This window comes from Schistocerca piceifrons, chromosome 11 (assembly GCF_021461385.2).
Source record: "Schistocerca piceifrons isolate TAMUIC-IGC-003096 chromosome 11, iqSchPice1.1, whole genome shotgun sequence".
NCBI lineage: Eukaryota > Metazoa > Arthropoda > Insecta > Orthoptera > Acrididae > Schistocerca > Schistocerca piceifrons.
The window spans coordinates 143,150,890-143,168,296 of NC_060148.1; the positions used below are offsets into that span (position 1 = coordinate 143,150,890).

At 41.1% G+C, this 17,407-nt stretch overlaps 1 long non-coding RNA gene across 1 annotated transcript in view; it reads left to right on the top strand.

Moving 5' to 3' along the window:
- Window positions 1–17,407, top strand: part of LOC124719935 — a 45,917-nt gene that overhangs the window by 24,517 nt on the left and 3,993 nt on the right. The window contains exon 3 of the long non-coding RNA XR_007006022.1: window positions 12,723–12,863. This is a non-coding gene — a long non-coding RNA (uncharacterized LOC124719935). The remainder of the gene's footprint in view (window positions 1–12,722; window positions 12,864–17,407) is intronic.

The following is a 17,407-nucleotide window of genomic DNA, read 5'->3' on the forward strand; positions in this document are numbered from 1 at the left end:
CAGAAAGAGAGGACCTTTGTTTGGCTGTAAGAATACGACGGTATTACCTTAGTATTGAACAGCAACAAGCATCTGACCTCTCAGAATCCGTAGGACGTGTTGTCTAGAGGCAAACAGTGTACAGAAGGCTTTGGCAGAGTGGCTGGATACTTGCTGCACGTGTACTTATGACGTGTCCTCACAGAATAGAACATCTAGAGGGGAGCCGTCCTGGACAGTCGAACAGTGGGCCAGCGTTCTTTTCACAGACGAGTCTCGATTTTGTCTGGAGTGATTCTTGTCTGATTAACATCTGGAGGGAATGTGGAACACGATTTCGGGATCCAAACATTGTGGAAACAGACCGATACCGAGGAGGATCCGTAAGCGGTATACACAGGGATTATGTTGACCATTTGAAAACCTGTTAATGGAATTATATGGGTGAATTGGTAAGTATTAACTGCTGTCAAGTATCGTAACGAGATCTAGGGACCTCGTGTGCAGTTGTTACGAGGTGCTCTGGGCCAGGACTTTGAGTTGATGGGCAGTAATGCTAGACATCGTAGAGCACGAGTGGTTGAAGTTTCCTCGGAAACGGAAGATATTGTATGCATCTTGTGACGTGCTTGCCCTCCCAGTTTGAATCTTGTCGAGCATGTCTGGGACGCACTAAGGATACGGGTTGCGTCACGTTAGCATCCACCAGCCACATTCCGAGACTTGTGAGCAGCTCTGCAGAAGAATGGGTATTATTGCCTCAACATGACACTGGGGGCTTCATTCACAGTAGGATCTGTCGATGTCAGGCCCATATTGCTGCCAGAGGTGTTCACACCCCATATGGACGCCATTAACGAGTTGTCTGAATGTGTGTGAAAATCTGTTGACTTGGAAAAAGCGAAAATAATTTGTGTCTACCATTATGCTTGTTGCATTGGTTTACTTTCTGTGGTTTTTACATTGTTTCTACTTTACTATAACATATTTATACTGTTTTTTGGCAAAATAAATGTGACCTTGCAAAATTTATGTTCGTTGCTTTAATTTTGAACACCAGTGTATATTGGATCTAATACCAACAAATAGACCTGACCTCTTTGAGGATTTCCACACCAAAACTGGTATCAGTGACCATGTGGTTGTAGCAACAATGATTACCAAAGTACAAAGGACATCTAAAACAAGCAGAAAGATATAAATGTTCAGTAAAAAAGATAAAAAAAAATTAGTAGATTGATATCACAGTGAGAAACGTGAAACTTTCTACACAGGTCAGGAGCATGTACGTGAATTCTGGCTCAGGTTTAAAAACAGTTGACAACACACTGGGTAGATATGTACCCAGCAGAACAGTTCATAGTCGGAGGGAACCTCAGATTTCTGCATAATAGCTACAAAACAAAGTTTGGGCTTAGTCCAGTCAAATAGCAGATATACCTTGCAAAAGGTGGGGTAGAAGAGTTTATTTTTCCAACTCGTTCATATGGTTGGAAAGATTAGAAAAACGAGTTTTGCCAACAAAATTTTGCTTGGGAAAACTTTCTGCAGCTTGGAAAATTTTGGCCTTTTCCAGTTTTTTCAAAATATCTCATTTTTTCTCCTATTGCTTTAACGTCTATTTTCTTTTTTAACGAGCACAAAATTCTCTACAAATTTGATTCTTGCCATTTTTTCTACTCCCAATATCTAAGGCGCTACAGCGCCTCAAAAAATACCAATTTTTCAAATTTTGAGCATGGTGGCAAGATACCTTATTTTTGAGCACTATTTTTTCAGTTTCTGTTTGTGTAGTATAAATACATTATACATCATGTTGTATGTTGGAATTTTTCCTTCTCACTTTCAGGTATTCAGTTTCTCTGTATGCAACATGAGGATTGCTGGGGACCCAACTATTGTTGATTCTTACATCACTACCTGAAGTCCACTATGGGCCACCTCAGCCCTGGTATTTGTAAAACTATAAATATAAAATACATCATTAAGACACACACACACACACACACACACACACACACACACACACACACACACACACAATAAATTGTCTCAGGAAACTGAACTATTATTACCTGCAATAGGCAACCTAATTATGTAGGTAATTATTCTTGTGTATAAAAGCCACACAGTTGACATTAAAAATAAGTAGCTTTATAACAATTAAAATGCATTGTCAGTTACTAAAAAATGTTGACAGTTCTGGGTGTGTAATACTTGTAATATCGCACTTTAGTGCACTCGAGACAGATATGAGCATCACTTCCCAATGTTTTGATGGGCCAGGTTCCTCAGTGTCACCAGAAATACCTTGAGTTACGGATTCAGGGTCTGTACAGAGTTGATCCCAGATTGACCTCCTCTTTAAAATGCGAGTCAGCCGCAGCAAGTTTGTTGATTTCGTCAGCGGTTTCCTCAACATCCTCCATAACATCATCTTCACTGTCTTCATATTAAAATTTTGGCACGTTTTCACAGTTGACCCCAATACATTTATTGCAAATTGAAGAACATTTCAAACCCACTTTTCTGCAGGAGCATGCTCCGCCACAGTTTAGCTTGCATGAGCATGAAACAATGTGAAGAAGTGCTTCAGGTGCTGGACCTTGTCTCATTATAACGGGTCACTGTGATTCCAGCCCCATTTCTCAGGAAGTTTCCAGTTTCCCATCCAACTTTGGACTTGTTGGTAAGTCCGCAACAAATGATGTTGTACAGCATCTTGTGTAGGTGCCAACCGTGCAAGATTCAGTTTGCTTCTTGTGGCAGACTTGGCAACTAGCTGGTACCGCAAATGGTCTAGTGTGTGGGAACTGCCGACACCTCCATGCCTTTATCTACTTGTGTTGCAGGTCGGTAACCTCGTTTCTGTCCAGTAGCTGCAACACTGTGAAAGAACTTTCTGTAGCAAAATCTGTGGTACCACCCATTTGCAGCAACCAAATCATTTACATTTTGAATCTGCTCTCACTTGTTGACCAAATTCATCACCACGTCGTTTAGCCTGTTCTAATACTGTCGATTGCACTTCCAATTTCATTACTTTGTAAACAAAATTTCGTTTGGCGTATGGCAATCTTAACTGCTTGGTTAAAAAGTCATCAGAATTCCCTTTTGCACATACGAAGCATTTCTCTTTGAAATTGAACTGACCTTTTCCCTGCGACCGATGTTGCATGACTGTTGGTTCCTGAGGATGTCGAAGGCTAGCTGCTATCATTCTCTCATTAATGTACTTCTTGTAGCATGCTTCATGCACCATCACTTCACTGAGCATTTTCAAAAAACGGGTGTGAGCAGACTCCCTGCGTTTAGCACTACAATCGATAAGTGTGCTCAGTCCTTTCTTTTTCACATTGCGTCCACCATTCACCACAGTTTTTTCGCAAATGAAACACAAATTCATGTCAGACATACTCATTTTCAGCACCACAATGTATACTGAATGGAAGCGACTCCAAACTGTAGGACCATTATTGTTGTGTGCTAATAGCTGTCAGCGTGCTGTGAACAATCACCAGAGATAATCGCCTTCTGCCCGCCAAAGAATAAATACGCTTTTGTCCGCTAAAGAACAATTCCTACATACTTTTTCTTATAACTGATCATTAATGTCAATCAACTGTAGAAAATGTATGGCACCTGCATGCAATCGTGTTACATATTGTAACACAAATAAACTTCACGCAATCCGACGTGAATGTGTTCGTAGTTACTGAATATGATGCTGTTTGTCCTGGCCGTGCAGCAGAGTGAGATGGTAAATTCCAATTAATAACATGATGAGTAATATGTTTATACTACACAAATAGAAACTGAAATAACTGTTCAAAAATTAGGTAATTTGCCACTTTGCTCGAAATTTGAAAACTTGGTATTTTTTTGACGCGCTGTAGCGCCTTAGATACTGGGAGTAGAAAAAAATGGTAAGAATCAAATTTTTAGAGATTTTTGTGCTACAAAAAAGAAAATAGACGTCAAAGCGATAGGAGCAAATGAAACGGAGATATTTTGAAAAAACTGAAAAAGTCTGAAATTTTCGAAGTTTTTTGACTGCAGAAAGTTTTCCCAAGAGAAATTTTTGTTGGCAAAACTTGGTTTTCTAACCTTTCCAACAATATGAACAACTTTAAAAAATAAAACCTTCTACCCCACCTTTTGCAAGGTACAGGCTTTTTTTCTGACAGTTTCACTGGACTAGCTATAGATTGATTATGCTGAATGAATCGCATTTGGCTGTCAGGAGAGCAGTGCAAGATGCCTTCAGTGAGTACTGTAGCAGAATGTTGTCAATTGAAATTTCACAAAATCCAAAGAAAATCTGGTCACATGTAAAGGCTGTTAGTGGCACCAAAATTCTGTTAGTGGTGCCAAAATTAGTGTCTTGTCCCTAGTGAATGAGACAGGAACTGAAATTGAGGGTAGCAAAGCCAAAGCTGAAATCCGTAATTCCATTTTCAAATGGTCCTTTACAAAGGAAAACCCAGGAGAATTGGCCCAATTTAATCCCCTACCACTGGAAAGGTGGATGAAATAAGTGTTAGTGTCAGTGGTGTTGGGAAACAGCTGAAATTGTCAAAATTGAATGAAGCTCCAGGGGCCGATGGAATCCCTGTTAGATTTTATACTGAATATGTGGGTGTGTTAGCCCCTCTTCTAACTATAATCTATCGTAGATCCCTGGAACAAAAAACCGTGCCCAGTTCTTAGAAAAAGGCACAGGTCACACCCGTCTACAACAAGGGTAGTAGAAGTGAGCCGCAAAACTACTGTTCAATATGCTTGACATTGATTTGTTGTAGAATCTTAGAAAATATTCTGAGCTGAAACATAATGACGTATCTTGAACAGGTGTAGCTGTTCAATGCCAATCAGCAAGGGGTTTTGAAAACATTGATCGTGTGAAACCCAACTCGTATTTTCCTCACATCGCATACTGAAAGCGAGGCAACTATGGAGTCACTGTTGGGATTGGTCAACTCATACAAAAACCTGGGTATAACACTTTGTAGGGATACATAGGTTCAGTCGTGGGTGAAGCATGTGGTAGACTTTGGTTTATTGGTAGAATACTGGGGAAGTGCAGTCAATCTACAAAGGAGATTGCTTACAAATAAGTGTGTGGGACATGAACCAGATAGGACCAACAGGCGATACGGAATGTACACAGAGAAGGGCAGCACAAATGGTCACAGGTTTGTTTAATCTGTGGGAGAATGTCATTGAGATACTGAAGGAACTGAACTGGAAGACTCTCGAAGATAGACGTAAAGTATGCTGAGCAAAGCTATTAACGAAGTTTCGAGAACCAGCTTTAAATGGCTACCCTGTGTATTAGTTCACATAGGGATCGTGAGAATAAGATTATAATAATTACTGCAAGCGCAGAGGCAGTCAATCAATCATTCTTCCTGTGCTCCATACGTGAATGGATCTGGAAGAAACACTAATAACTGGTACAGTGGGAAGTACTCTCTGCCATACACCTCACGGTGGTTTGCAGAGTATAGATGTAAAAGTAGATGCAGCAAGGTTCCTATTTCGAAGGCTATTAAGTGTGTGTAACAATATGTGCAATAAATTATTTCTGATAAAATCAGTCACACTACTTTTTTGATCACACCCTGTATCTTCCATATCATCCTAATTTACTACTCCTTCTCTTTCCATAAATATTGTTTCAAAGTTAGCATAATTTGTATAGCTTTTTCCACATTTCATGCTTCCCTTCTTCGCATAGTACTTGCTTGCTCTCTGTTTTTGATAAGGCTCGTAGTATAAAATGTAGTACGTCAATCTATAATTTAAAAAGGAAAAATTGCTACTTAATAAAATTGTACACTAGTTTTAAAAAATTAGCAAGTTCACAGTTGTACTTTAACCACATCATAATTCACATCTGACAGCAGACCACATGAGGGCATGTCGCTAGTAGTCCCTGAGGTGAAGTGTGACAGTGGTCATCTTCTTACCTTTGTAATTAATTTGTGAAGAAAACTGACACCAGATCTGAGCTGCTCACCTCTTTGGGATGTTTCTGCAAACTATTCTCGAATTGCTGAACTTCCAGTGTTGTGTTGTCTGTTAATGAAGTAGTTAATAGTGGAGAATTTTCAACATCTGGAAGTGTCTCGGAGCCATCGTCTCACAGAACCGTATATATTTGTCCAGCGGAGCAGTTCTCGGAATAAGTTCGAACACAGCTGGCTGATCTCGGTACGGATGGAGGGTCGGTGATGGTCCACCGTACACAGCCACGCAACTGATAGATCACTGCTTGTGACTGAGAATGTTCTAAGTATGTATTATGTGTGGAAGTAACCTTAAGAACCTTGTATATGAGAATAAGCCACTGTGGGGTACAGAAGGTGTGAGGGACATCACAATTATGATATGCGGACAATACTGTGGTAAGGAACTGCACAAAATGTGGTTGTAGAAAGTTAGGCACATATAACTAACAAAGACTGACTACATGTACATCTACCTCCGCAAACCGCTGAGAAAGGCACGGCAGAGGGTATGTCCCATTGTACCAGCTTTTAGCGTTTCTCCCTGCAACGTTCACATATGGAGCGTGGGAAGAATGATTGTTTTAATACCTCTGTGCGTGCTGTAATAATTCTAATCCTGTCCTCACGATCCCTATATGAGCAGCACCTAGTAACAGCAGAATGGATCAGTCAAGAGAGCTCAGTGGCTTCAGATGTCTGAAGAACAGGCACCACATACATATAATTAAGACGAAATGGCCAGTGATCTTTTCAGTGAGGACGCATACCGGGCTCAAACTCCTACAGGAATCGGCAAAACGCCACGAGCAATGAGGATAGTGGGCGAGGGGCAGTACGTCGGCAGTGTGTAGATAAGTGGACAATTTGGGTCTGGTGGGAGGCATGAGAGGGCAGTCCGTGCAATTGTGGTGACTACTGTGTCCGGGTGGCTTAGTGGTCAGGATATCTGCCTAGTAAGCAGCAGACCTGGGTTTGAATCACAGCCGGGGCAAGTTTTTCACTTTCCCCATCAATTTGTCAATCCCCACATGTAGCCAATGTCGGTAATTCCTCTGTGGCTTAATCTCGTGGAATTGCTTCTCGAACTGTACTCCTGTGTTACTGAATTTGGTGAACTCTAATTAAGTTATATACACAACGCAGCAGTTATAATTCTTCTTGTATTTAATGACACTGAAGTAATAGGTTTACATTTGATCTGAAAAGAGGAATAGAAAAATAGAACATGGAGATGATGACTGTTTAAGGGCTCTCTTTAATAGTGCATTTACAGTATACGGGATCTTCGGAAATTCCCATAGTGGACTTCGACGACTTCTAGAGGGAGAGGAGTGAATATAAAATATTTTGAATAGGAACGTATGTCAGGAAGTAACGTCGAACAGTGCTGCAGAGCGTCAAAGTTCTCAGCAACAGTGCCTGTAAATGTACACTGGAGAGCCAAAGAAACTGGTACACCTGCCTAATACCCTGTAGGGCCCCCGCGAGCACGCAGAAGTGGGACGACATGACACGGCGTGGACTCGACCGATATCTGAAGTAATGCCAGAGGGAACTGACTGTAAATCCTTCAGGGCTGTCTGTAAATCTGTAAGAGTAAAAGGGGGTGGAGACCTCTTCCGAACAGCACCTTGCGAGGCATCCCGGATATGATCAGTAATGTTCACATCTGGGGGGTTTGGAGGCCGGCGGAAGTGTTTAAACTCTGTGTTCCTGGAGCCACTCTGTAGCAATTCTGGACATGTAGGGTGTCACATTGCCCTCCTGGAATTTCCCAAGTCTATCAGAATGGACAGTGCAGGTGATCAGAGACAGGATGCTTATGTACATCTCACCTGTGAGTCATATCTAGATATATCAGGTGTCCCGTATCACTCCACCTGCACACCCCCAAACCATTACAGAGCCGCCTCCAGCTCGAACAGTCCCCTGTCGACATGCAGGGTTCACGGATTCGTGAGGTTACCTCCATACCTGTACACATTCGTACACTAGATGCAATCTGAAATGAGACTCGTCCAACCAGGCAACATGTTTCCAGTCATCAACAGTCCAGTGTTGTAGTTAACGGGCCCAGGCGAAGCGTGAAGCTTTGTGTCGTGCAATCATCGTGGGTACAGGAGTGGGCCTTTGGCTCAAAAGCCCATATTGATGAAGTTTCGTTGAATGGTTCACATGCTGACACTTTGTGATGGCCCAGCTTCGAAATTTGCAGCAGCTTGTGGAAGGGTTGCACTTCCGTCACGTGGAACGATTCTCTTCAGTCGTTGTCGGTCCTGTTCTTACAAGATCTTTCTCCAGCCGCAGCAATGCCAGAGATTAGATACTTTAGCAGATTCCTGATATTCACGGTACACTGGTGAAATGCTCATAAGAGAAAATCTCCACTTTGTCGCTACCTCGGAGATGTCCCATCGCTCGTGTGCCGACTATAAAACCACGTTCAAATGCCTTTAATCTTGATAACCTGCCATTGTAGCAGCAGTAACCGATCTAACAATTGTACCAGACACTTTTTGTCTTATATAGGCATTGCCAACCATTGCGCCATTTTCTGCCTGTTTACATATCTCTGTATTTGAATATGCATGCCTATACCAGTTTCTTGGGCACTTCAGTGTATGTATATACAGAGTGATTCCATGATGATGATAACAAACTTTGAAGGACAATGGAGGAGGAGAAATGTATCAGTTTGAGGTAAGGATCCATGTACTGGAAATGAGCAAGCCTAAAGTAATAAGTGAAAACTGTACCTCTAACAGTGGGCTACTTGTCCGGGTACTGTTTTTGCTAATATTGTAGGGGAGGCAACTTGGAGGTGGTAGTATGGAATAAAACAAGAAAAAAAATTAGTAAACTGTAAAATGCATACCTTAAGAGCTGTAAAGAGGGGCAGCAGCCTTTCCAGTAGTTGCAGGGGCAACAGTCTGGATGATTGACTTATCTGGCCTTGTAACATTAACCAAAACAGCCTTGCTGTGTTGGTACCGTGAATGGTTGAAAGCAAGGGGAAACTACAGCCATAATTTTTCCCCAGGGCATGCAGCTATACTGTATGGTTAAATGATGATGGCGTCCTCTTGGTAAAATATTTCGGAGGTAAAGTAGGCCCCTATTTGGATCTCCAGGCGGGCACTATTCAGGAGGACATCGTTATCAGGAGAAACAAAAACTAGCGTTCTGCGGATCAGAAATGGAATGTCAGATCCCTTAATTGGGCAGGTAGGTTAGAAAAGTTAAAAAGGGAAATTGATACATTACAGTTAGATATAGAGGGAAGTAGTGAAGATAGGCAGCAGGAGGAAAAAGACTTCTGGTCAGGTGAATACAGGGTTAGAAGTACAAAATCAAATAGGGGTAATGCAGGAGTAGGTTTAATAATGAATAAAAAAGTAGGAGTGCGGGTAAGCTACTACAAACAGCATAGTGAACGCATTATTGTGGCCAAGATAGATACAAACCCCACACCTACCGCAGTAGTACAAGTTTATATGCCTGCTAGTTCTGCAGAAGATGAAGACATTGAAGAAATATATGATGAGATAAAAAAATTACTTAGATAGTGAAGGGAGACAAAAATTTAATAGTCGTGGGGATTGGAATTTGACAGTAGGAAAAGGAATAGTAGGAGAAGTAGTTGATGAATATGGGATGGGGTATGGAATGAATGAGGAAGCTGCCTGGTAGAATTTTGCACAGAACATAACTCAATCGTAGCTAACACTTCGTTTAAGAATCATGAAAGAAGGTTGTATATGTGGAAGAGATGTGGAGACGCTGGAAGGTTTCAGATAGGTTATATAATGGTAAGACAGAGATTTAGGAACCAGGTTTTAAGACGTTTTCAGGAGATGATGTGGACTCGGACCACTATTTATTGGTTATGAACTGTAGATTAAAACTGAAGAAACTGCAAAAATGTGGGAATTTAAGGAGATGTGACCTGGATAAACTATAAAGAAACAGGGGTTGTAGAGTGTTTCATAGATAGGATTAGGAAATGATTGGCAAGAATGCGGGGAAAGAAATACAGAAGAAGAAGACTGGGTTGCTTTGAGAGATGAAATAGTAAAGGCAGTGGAGGATCAAGTAGGTAAAAAAAAAAAAGGATAGTAGAAATGCTTGGGTAACAGAAAAGATATTGAATTTAATTGATGAAAGGAGAAAATGTAAAAATGCAATAAATGGAGCAAGCAAAAAGGATACAAATGATTCCAAAAGGAGATCAACAGGAAGTGCAAAATGGCTAAGCAGGGATGGCTAGAGGACAAATGCAAGGATGTAGAGGCATATGTGACTATGGGTAAGATAGATACTACGTACAGGAAAATTAAGATACCTTCGCAGAAAAGAGAAGGGAAGGCAGAAAGGTAGAAAGAGTATATAGAGGGTCTATACAAGGGTGATGTATTTGAGGGCAATAGTAAGGGAATGGACGAGGACGTAGATGAAGATGAAATGGGAGATATGACACTGCATGAAGAGTTTGACAGAGCACTGAAAAACCTAAGTCAAAACAAGGTCCCAGTAGTTGATAACATTCCATTAGAAATACTGATTGCGTCGGAAGAGCCAGCCCTGACATAACTCTACCATTTGGTAAGCAAGATGTATGAGATAGGCGAAATACCCTCAGACTTCAACAAGAATATAATAATTCAAATCCCAAAGAAAGCAGGTGTTGACAGATGTGAAAATTACCGAACTATCAGTTTAGTAAGTCACAGTTGCAAAATACTAACATGAATTCTTTACAGAAGAATGGAAAACTGGTAGATGCCGACCTCGGGGAAGATCAGTTTGGATTCCGTAGAAATGTTGGAACGCATGAGGCAATACTGCCCCTACGACTTATCGTAGAAGGTAGATTAAGGAAAGGCAAACCTATGTTTCTAGCATTTGTAGACTTAGAGAAAGCTTTTGGCAATGTTGACTGGAATACTCTCTTTCAAATTCTGAAGGTGGCAGGGGTAAAATACAGGGAGCGAAAGGCTATTTACAATTTGTACAGAAACACGATGGAGTTAGGAGTCGAGGGGCATGAAAGGGAAGCAGTGTTTGGGAAAGGAATGAGACAGGGTTGTAGCATATTGCCGATGTTATTCAATCTATATATTGAGCAAGCAGTAAAGGAAACAAAAGAAAAATTTGGAGTAGATATTAAAATCCATGGAGAAGAAATAAAAACTTTGAGGTTCACCGATGACATTGTAATTGTCAGAGACAGCAAAGGACTTGGAAGAGCATTTGAATGGAATGGACAATGCCTTGAAAGGAGGATATGAGATGAATATCAACAAAAGGAAAACGAGGATAATGGAATGTAGTTGAATTAAGTCGGGTGATGATGCTGAGGGAATTAGATTAGGAAATGAGGCACTTAAAGTAGTAAATGAGTTTTGCTATTTGAGGAGCAAAATAACTGATGATGGTCGAAGTAGAGAGGATATAAAATGTAGACTGGCAATGGCAAGGAAAGCGTTTCTGAAGAAGAGAAATTTGTTAACATCAAGTATAGACTTAGTCGTTTCTGGAAGTATTTGTATGGGGTGTAGCCATGTACGGAAGTGAAATGTAAACGGTAAATAGTTTGGACAAGAAGAGAATAGAAGTTTTCGAAATGTGGTGCTACAGAAGAATGCTGAAGATTAGATGGGTAGATCACATAACTAATGAGGAGGTATTGAATAGAATTGGGGAGAAGAGGAGTTTGTGGCACAACTTGACTAGAATAAGGGATCGGTTGGTAGGACATGTTCTGAGGCATCAAGGGATCACCAATTTAGTACAGGAGGGCAGCGTGGAGGGTAAAAATCGTAGAGGGGGACCAAGAGATGAATACACTAAGTAGATTCAGAAGGATGTAGGCTGCGGTAGGTACTGGGAGATGAAGAAGCTTGCACAGGATAGAGTAGCATGGAGAGCTGCATCAAACCAGTCTCTGGACTGAAGACAACAACAACAACAACAACAACAACAACAACAAGAGCAATGAGCACTTGCTCACCTTCACTAGTGTGAAACGCCTATTCTCTATAGAAGAAGTGGCCATAGCTGTTAAGGTACACATTTTAGAGTTCATGTTCACTAGACATTTTTTTCTTGTTTTGGTCCATACCACCACCTCTGAAAATTGCATACCCTGCAATCTTAGCAGTAACAGTACAAGTACTTGTATTCCACTCTCAGAGGCTGCAGAACAGTTTTTGCTTATTACTTTAGATTCATTTATTTCCGGTACAGGGATCCTGGCATCAAATTGATACATTTATCCCTCTCCATCATCCCTGGAATTTTGGATCATCACGGAATCACCCTGTATATACACACATTTACAGGTGGCAGCACATGTAAGTTTGAGGCTCTGTAGCTTTGTTAGGTGGCATTTCTGTACATGGGTTTCTATTCAAAATATTACATATCCATTCCCCTCTACAAGTTCTAGAAGTTTGCAACAGGAATTTTTGAATGTACTGTATTTTGGAACTGTATTATCATAGACTGCCTTCACAAACATGGGCATTAATAGAGAAATTGTGAATGTAGTGTAAAAGATACAGAAAAATCAGATTGGTGGTTGAGGAATGTCCAATGACCCATAGGTGTGGAATGGTACCTGCTTATATTAACCATACCTCACTGCAGTACACATTTGTAGCTGGCTGGTCACCCTTTGTGGCCAGATGTGTGTGACCTGTGTTGTCTTAAGTCTGGTTTGTCCACTAGGTGAGTCAGCACGGCTGAAATCGTCTGCTCCAGCGGGTAAAAAGTGCCGGACCATCTCGACTGCGTGCCACCCGGGTCATTGTTGCCTCTCAGTGGTCAGCATGTGCCAGGGACTTTGCTGGATGAGACAGAAAGGCTGGGGTAAGCTACTTCTTCACAGTAGTCTCCTGCAGTGTTGGTGGTGAAGACCGTTACATAGTGCATCGGGTGAAAACTTTGATTATTTGGACTATTGTTTTGACGAGGAACACTTTGCAGTGGCTACATACGCACACGGATACGTGACTATGATAAATTTAGTATCAGCATTAGTGTAGATGAATTAAGGCAAATTGCTATGGATGTTTTGTTGCAGAACAAGAGTGTTTGATGTGCAGCCAAGTTCCACAAAAAATGCCTTGCGTATTACTAAGAACTTTGATCTTATTACAAACTGAGATGAGAGTAATTTATCATTTATTGTTTGGATATGTAGGTGTGTGAAAGATGCTAGAGAAATTGATTACATAGTCATCTTTGTTAACAATTGACTATGAGTTCTCAGTTTCTTAGTAAGAGTAGACTTCCGAATATTTGTATCATTGTGTAGGAAAAGTTGACTTTTGCTCCTGACACGACTGGGAGGATGTGTTATACAACTGTTAAACATCTCTTGCCCAGCTCGTACACTATGTGATCAAAATGGCTTAAAAGTTTGTTGTGCCCTCCATCGGTAATACTACAATTCGATATGGTATTTGCCCACCCTTAGCTCTGATGACAGCTTCCACTCCTGCAGGCCTACGTTCTGTCAGGTGCTGGGAGGTTTCTTGTTGGGGAATGGCAGCCCATTCTACACAGAGTGCTGCACAGAGGAGAGGTATCGATGTTGGTTGGTGAGGCCTGCCACGAATTCGGCGTTCCAAGACCTCCCAAAGGTGTTCTATAGTATTCAGCTCAGGATTCTGTGCAAGCCAGTTCATTACAGGGATGTTATTGTTGTGTAACAACTCCACCACAGGCTTTGCATTACGAACAGGTGCTCGATCGTGTTGAAAGGTGCAATCACCATCCCCGAGTTGCTCTTTAGTAGTGGGAAGCAAGAAGATGCTAAAACATCAATGTAGGCCGGCGGTGTGATAGTGCCACCCAAAACAACAAGGGATGCAAGCCCCCTCCATGAAAACCACGACCACACTGTAACACCACTACCTCCTAATTTTACTGTTGGCACTACACATGCTGGCAGATACCATTCGCCGGGCATTCTCCATACCCACACCCTGCCACATCGTGTACCATGATTTCTCACTCCACACAATGTTTTTCCACTATTCAACTGTCCAATGTTTACACTCCTTACACCAAGCGAAGATTCGTTTGGCATTTTCCGGCGTGACATGTAGCTTATGAACAGCTGCTCGACCGTGAAATCCAGGTTTTCTTGCCTCCCACATAACTGTCATAGTACTTGCAGTGGATCCCGATGCAGTTTGGAATTCCTGTGTGACGGTCTGGATAGATGTCTGCCTGTTACACATTACGACCCTCTTAAACTGTCGGTGGTCTCTGTCAGTCGGCAGGCGAGGTCAGCCTGTACGCTTTTGTGCTGTACGTGCCCCTTCATGTTTCCACTTCACTGTCATATCTGAAACAGTGCACCTAGGTATGTTCAGGAGTGTGGAAATCTTGCATGCAGATATGACGCAACTGACACCCAATCACCTGACCACATTCGAAGTCCGTGAGTTCCACGGAGTGTCCCATTCTTCTCTTTTTCAATGTCTGACTACTGAGATGACTGATATGGAGTACCTGGCAGTAGGTGGCAGCCCAATGCACCTAATATGAAAAAAACATTTTTTTGTGTTGTTGTAATTTTGATCACACAGTTCATTTAGTATATCAAGCATTCACAATGTTTGTACGATTCAAAATATTTCTCAATAAACCTTACATGTTTTCAATTGTTAACAAGAAATGGATTATGCAATCAATTTCTTTAGTAATACTATCAAACAGTAATTACTCTCATTTGAATTTATTATTGGATCTTAGTTGTTCTCAGTAAAATAAAATAAGTTTTAATTTGAGATATAAAAATTGTATTGCCTATCTTCAGTTTCAAACCAGACACCAAAACATGACAGCAGAATGGATTAGGATCCTTAAATACAGTATTTTGGGCATCGTACAACTTCTCTAACTAGGCCTAACCATTGACTTCACTGGATTCTACAGATCTGTTATGTTTCAAATACACACCAATCTGTGCCCATTCCTACCATTGCAAATATGCGGGAACTGCAGTGACATACGCTAGAGCAGAAAATTTTTTTAAACTTACTGGAAAAAAACAATTCAGCCTTTCTCAGTTGGACACTATTCCTCAAGGGACTTTTTACTTGCTCACTAATCATTAACAACACTTCAACAAGTAAATGGATGTGATTATAACAAACCTTAACCTCATTAATAATTACATTGTGATACATATTCCTCCAAAACTTCATTTCATCTCTCATACATAGTAAACTTTGGCAGGATCAAAGCATTTGTATCAAACTTATCACCATATTTGACTACTAAATTATTTCTGTCTCCTCTCTTTTCTCCCTCTCCCACTGACACTGTGTCTTCTCTCTCACACCAAAATTGTCTGTCTGCTTCTCTCTCTCTCTCTCTCTCTCTCTCTCTCTCTCTCTCTCTCTCTCTCAGCACAAAAAGAAAAAGTGCAGATTTGTTGCACGATAAAATTTTTAGCAAGGAAGGTGGGTTAGAGATTGAGACAGCTGGTTCTCCACGTTCCTCTCAGTCTTTTAAACAAGGTACATATTGGTCTTTGTTGTGCTCTGACAGGAGCACTTTTCCACTAGTTTCTTTCTTTCCCCTGCCACAGCACGGTGTGTTGCTTGTATGAAACTAATTCTGTTGGTCAGTAAAGTTTTGACAGTTTATTTAGATACTTAACAAAGACAACAATCAGTTATTGATAAAATTATTTATTTCAATAGATAAAAAATCTAATCACCAAGTGGCAGCAGAACACACACATAAGACTGTTGTGGCAGGCAAGCTTTCTGAGCCAATGGCTCCTCCTTCAGGCAGAAGGGTTGAAGGAGAAGGAAGAAGGGTGAAGGAAAAGGACCAGAGAGGTCTGGGAAAGGGGGGTGGTTTTTGGGAAAGTCACACAAAACAGCAGGAACTGTACGGGACGAGGAGGAAAGACTGATTGTTGGGGACTGCATCGGATGAGATTTGAAAACCTGAGATCTTAAAGGTGGAAGACAGGGTAATATGCAAGACAGAGATTACTACTAAAACATTGTGCACAAGTTAATAAGAGCGAGAAACTAAGTGCATTGTTCATAACAGAGGTGGGAGGTGGTGGTGGTGGAAAAATAGACGTGAAAGACAATGAAAGATAGATAACTAAAAAGGAGTGAAGCAAAGAGTAGTTACAGTGAAGGAAAGATGAGACGGTAGAAATTAATGTAAATCTTTTCTCCGCCTCTGTTACATACAATGCACTTAGCTTCTCACTCTTGTTAACTTGTACACTGTGTTTTAGTAGTAATCTCTGTCTTGCATATTACCCTGTCTTCCACCTATAAGCTCTCAGGTTTTCAAATCTCGTCCATTGCAGTCCCCAACAATCATTCTTTCCTTCTCATCCCACACGGTCCCCTCTGTTCTGGGTGACTTTCCCAAAATCTACCACTTTTCCTACTATATCTCTCCAGTCCTTTTCCTTCACCCTTCTTCCTTCCCCTTCAACTCTTCTGCATGAAGGAGGAGCCCTTGGCTCCGAAAGCTTGCCTATCACAACAGTTTGTGTGTGTGTGTGTGTGTGTGTGTGTGTGTGTGTGTGTGTGTGTGTGTGTTCTGACACTTCTTGGTGAGTAGATTTTTTTATCTGTCTATTTACAAACTTAAGACACATTTTCATATGTACACACATGTAAGCAACAAATAAAGAAGCATAATATATGGTTAACACAAAAGCATGTGCCATCTAGTGCAGGTTCACTTCAGATAAAAATGCCTATCATTACTATGCTACACCTAGTGATGTGGTCCAGACAAATGTCCAGTGGGCAGGACATTTATAAACGGGCATTTTCCCAAAGCAGTTTTAAGTGCCCAAAATCAGGTTATTTATTAAGAAATACTTTTTGAAGATATTACTGCTACAATATATAATTTACCAATTAAAATAAGGGATGGGATGACGCTTCCGAAATTAGAAGTTAATAAATATTTACATTTAAACATATGTATTACCTTTATTACTAAGAATGAAAGGAAAGGAGAGAGAAGCTTTTTTTACCGGCATTCCAATGTGCTGTACCAAGGAGGTGCCTGTGTTGCGCGCGCGCGCCCACACACACAATTTGATCGTCAATGAAACCTACCCAAACGTCGGGGGGTGGTGGTGGGGGGGGGGGGGGTGGAGACGACGTGAGAATTCCAGGAATGGGGAGCAAGATTGCATCGTAAGAAGTTAATGATAATTAACAATTAGCTTGTGTGTGTGTGTGTGTGTGTGTGTGTGTGTGTGTGTGTGAGAGAGAGAGAGAGAGAGAGAGAGAGAGAGAGAGAGAGAGAGAGAGAGTAATGAACAGCTGTGCAGTGATAAGCCAGTATTAAAAAAATCTTGTCCTTAACACATAGCTTTGTAGTGTAACACACTTCATAATTTGTCA